At 37.0% G+C, this 4,815-nt stretch overlaps 1 long non-coding RNA gene across 1 annotated transcript; it reads right to left on the bottom strand.

Annotated features, from left to right (window-relative positions):
- Positions 1–710: 710 nt before the first annotated feature.
- Positions 711–1,870, bottom strand: LOC145123503 (uncharacterized). The gene is made up of 4 exons (XR_013715167.1): positions 1,837–1,870; positions 1,492–1,736; positions 1,341–1,416; positions 711–891 (listed from the first exon to the last, which is right to left on the bottom strand). It is a non-coding gene; the product is annotated as an uncharacterized LOC145123503 (long non-coding RNA).
- Between the last annotated feature and the right edge of the window lie 2,945 nt (positions 1,871–4,815).

Genomic DNA, 4,815 nt, shown 5'->3' with positions numbered 1-4,815 from the left:
ACAAGATTCACACACACAAACACACACTCTCTTTTCTCTAGTTTCTCTCTCTAGAACACCTTCAAATGTAGACACTTAAGCTCCTCTATTGTATGTGTTCATCACTCTACTCCTCACCCCTTACACCTATATTTATACATAAGAAACATGGGCTTGGTGAACATGGGCCGTAAATGGGTTTACGGCCATAAACCTGTTTACGACCGTAAACACAACCGTAAACACGTATACGACCGTAAACACCAAGCTGTTTATGGTCCAAGACACAAAAATACATTTTCCTAGAAAAGCAAAGTATAAACCATATTTTTGACCCAACAATAAATGGTCATGAAGGAAACTTAGATAAATAAGAGAATTTATAGGTACAAATACAAATATACAAAATAAAATCACTTATTGTTCCTTCACAAACAATCCATTATTCCATTCCTACTTGCCCGTCAACAATGATAATATGGTATTGGTCCCCCACTTTGTTCAACAGTTGACATCCTGAGCCACTTCTGAAACAGGTTTACAGCCTGAAAGTTTTACATAAGGGACATGAAGGTGGTGACATGGCTTCTTTCAGTTTCAAGAAAAAATGCTATTACAATGATACTTTATATGATATCTTGTTACTAAATTAACAAAATATTGGAATTCATGAAGGTCTATATATATATATATATATATATATATATATATATATAAAGTGACATGCCTGTATGAATGGTGTAGGTATCTGATGATAGTCATAACTCTTGGCAATCTGCGTTCAGCAACTTGTTTGAGGATATTTATAAAGCTGGCAACTAGATCCTTATGTGAATTTACATCTATCAAGATAAGATCAAATAGAGGGCAAAGGGTAGCACCCATTACTCCAGGGTCATTATCACAAAGTTTCTACAAAAAAAACAAAATGTAGCAATAAAGGATCAGCCTGCTAGAACGCGTTGCGGACAAAATCCTTGTTGTGTTTTTAAATCTATCTTGGGGTAATAGATGTGGAGATTGTGAGGTTGAAGTGTATGGTCATGATATTACTTAAAAATTAACTTAAAATCTTAACCTAAAATCAAATGAAGCATATATCATCAACCATCAAGCACTTAGACTTCTAAAATTTCATTTGGGCCAAAGAAAAAGGGTAGATAATTATGGTTTCTGTTGAGGGGCATAAGTGGAAAAAACATAAAACTTGGCTTTTTGGTTCTTTGCTTCATAATCTACATACATAACTTGTACTAGAAATCTAGAATAAGAATTAAACCGAAAAGAAAGATAAACAAATGTCACAAAATCTTATGTTTTTGTTAAATTTTGACCCAGTGATATTAAATTTTGACCGTTACCCATGAGCAGGAAGAGCCCGTGGAGCAGATTTCTCAGCCATTCCCACACTAATTTTCTAACCTCTCAATTCATAATCTGGGCAAACATTAAAAAAATTAAATTAGACATATCCATAAATACTTTATTTAGTTGAGAAAATAATGTACTTACTGTTGTAGAATCCCCCAGCAGAATGTGTTGCAGAAGGATCCTCATAAACCAAAGCAGCATCTCCTTTGTTGTTTCCTTTCTCATCAGTGTAGATCTTAATGTTATAAGCCCTTGGAGCAGATTTCTCAGCCATTCTCAGTAGAATTTGTTGCAGAAGGATCCTTATGTCAACTGTCAAGCCATAGTAGCAACTTCAGAGATTAAGTGAACAACTGTTGTTGTAAGGAACCCCAACAATGCGCCAGCTGCAACCTAAAAAAGAATTTGTTAAATAAAAACATTATAAATAAAATTGTGTTTTTCATATTAGAAATAGAAATGAAAATGCAAGAAAAGAAAAGAGACCTGAGGAGGGTTGTACCCAAGAAGTTCACGAAGTGGTCTGCTATCAGGTAAGGGATGTTCAATAGGAAGAGCATATACTATTTAATTCAACAGTTGGAATTTTATAATTTCAAACATAAGGGAATGAATGAATGATAACAACTTGTTGCAACCATTTTTACAAATTCAAACTCTGCTTGGCGTCCGGTATGCAATCGTACACCACTTGCATCATACGTTACATGTTTGTTACAAGCACCATAAACTATTACAAAGATACAGACTACAGAGGCGACCCAATAATTTCGTTTTAACACAGCTCTCTGCAATAAGATTAAGATTAAAGTCAAATTCATGATTAAGATTAAATAAGATTAAGATTAAAGTCAAATAAGATTAAGATTAAAGTCAAATTCATGATTAAGATTAAAATAAGCATGACAAATAAAGGGATGATTAAACTGAACTACTTTTAAAAAATTGTTCAAAACATTAGGAACAAGTGAACTTACATGTGAATCAAATTTCTTGATAACAGCCATAACCTCCTCACCAGAAGACATTGTGATAAACGTGAACCCTCTCTTCCCATCCTTCCTTTTCATTATCTACCACACAAAAAAAACAAATAATTCTATATAATTTCAACCGAAAATCACAGTATAATGCAAAATGTACCCAATAAAACACTAAAAAAACATGTCTGATGTGAGGAATTAAACCTCAATATTTGTTACAACTCCAAATTCACCAAATAGATTCTTAATATCAGCAACCGAGAAAGACCATGGAAGATTAAGAACAAAAAAGATGAATGAAACCTGGGAAAAAATGGAAGAAAACGAATCTGTAGCTGAGAGGTCGATGGTATTCGGTGTAGCTGTGGGGTGTGACGGTCTTCTGTCGGTGGTGGCTTTACAGGGAGGCGATGGCTAATAGCGGTGATTGGGGAGGACTCGTCGCTTAGGAACCAACGATTGAGAGAATCAGATGGAGGGTCTATGAATGTGTCGATGTATAATGTGTATAATAAGCGAGACCCTGAACCTTTGATTTCAATTTCATTATCGGAGGAAGAGTAACCAAAGAGGTTGTCGGCACGGTGAGATCGATGATTGTTGCAGAGGCCAGAGAACACCGAGAGTTTCGTTCTTGAAAAAAAACCCTAGCAAGAATGGTTCCTGAAATTTTGTGGAACTTAGTATAGTTAAAAAAATAACCCCTATATTCTATTCTAATATCGAAAATCAAGCTCAAGATAACATATAAGAGAAGAATCGAAGCTTCTTCTGCGTCAATCGGACGTAGGGCTTGTAAGGAGAAGGGATTTTCGAATGGTGAAAACAAGGGAGAGAATAACACAAGGCAGGGTTTTTAACTTTTGGGATTTCGTTTCCCCCTTTGTTATTAACAGAGAACGTGCGTTTCCTAAAAAATTTATAAAACGACATGCTTATACGTCACGCTTTTTTTGATAAGCGCCCTCCGTGTTTTTTTTTGTGACACAAATTTTAGGGCACGCAAAAATGAGCGTCCTAAATTCTTCAAATTTTTAAAGATCTGACATTATTTTTAGGGCACGCACTTTTGCGTATCATTAATCAGTGCGTGTCGTAAATAGCGTGTCATTAAAGGCCTGATTTATAGTAGTGTCAATACCAAGAGACAGATCTAACAGATCACTACAACATAGCAGCATACTCGATACCATAACACAGATACAACAGATCACTACAACATAGCAACATACTCGTTACCAAAACACATATCTAACAAATCACTACAGCATAGCAGTATACTAAATATCAATAATCCAAGGAATGCATTGTTGTATATACTCAGAGGTGAGATAATCACCCAGACAGGTGACCCTACTCTAGGACCATAACCAAACAAGGAGCAGGTAAAAGAACTTACATCAATAGCCCTTAGTTTATCCTATGTGGCTATATATAGTCCCTAAGGCATCCCTCTACTAACAGATAATCAAAACTAGTGGGCCAGCATTGGTGCCTTCGACCCACGGGTATAGTGAGGCAAACTCACCTCGATATGCGTGTAGGTAACCAATGTAGCAACGAAGAACTCTACCAACTTCAACTCACTTATAATCACCTACAGGAAGATAATCGACTCAATACCCGATCACAGGTCATAGTTACTTGCAACATTGACTACCTCACATGAAATGACGATTAGGGTTTCACAAAAAATGACGATTAAGGTTAAGTAAGAACACTTAACCCATTAAGGACTTAATCACCTAAGGGTAGGACTGATTAAGTTTTGACTTGGTCATTCTCGGGTGAAATAATAATCCAATCAACAACCCAATTACGTGCCCGATCATTGTCCAAAATAGAGCTCCCCGATTCTAGGGTTTCCACATAAAATGATAACTAGGGTTAGTGTTCCCCACTTAACCCCTTAATGACTTAATTCATTAAGTCCAATATTGCATTAAGTTAATTGTAGGGCATTATTAAGTATTATTTAAAGTTTAATTAACAGTTTTAATGTGGGTCCCGACCAACTCCAAAACTAGGGTTTTTCTTGACATTAGGACTTTCTAAACCCTAATTAGGGTTTCCAACCCAAACACGTGCCACTCGGACTAAAGTTAGATGTTTAGATAATTTAATGTTTACTAAGTTGGGCACCACCCACTGCCACCTCGGGCAGTGGTGGTCGGTGGCGGTCTGTGGCGGCGGGAGGCGGTAGTCACCACTTTTAATGGTGGGAGTTATAAATTTTTAAGCCAAAATACTATCCAAAGCATTCCGGTTCACATGAGAAATCAATCCAACATACACACACACACACACATATACACACACAGCCACCCCAAGGTGGTGGCTAGTGGCTGCAGAACGGCGGCAGCCACCATGGTCGGCTGCCATGGTGGGTTTCCCAATTTTTTTCGGCCAACAAACACCCACACGATGGCATACACTGCAACATGCACACACACATGCGAAAACACACACAACACAACCACCC

Source organism: Lactuca virosa, chromosome 7 (assembly GCF_052849685.1).
Source record: "Lactuca virosa cultivar CGN04683 chromosome 7, Lactuca_virosa_CGN04683_v6, whole genome shotgun sequence".
Lineage (NCBI taxonomy): Eukaryota > Viridiplantae > Streptophyta > Magnoliopsida > Asterales > Asteraceae > Lactuca > Lactuca virosa.
The sequence above is the reverse complement of the archived record's forward strand: the minus strand, read 5'-3'. Positions and strand labels throughout refer to the sequence as shown.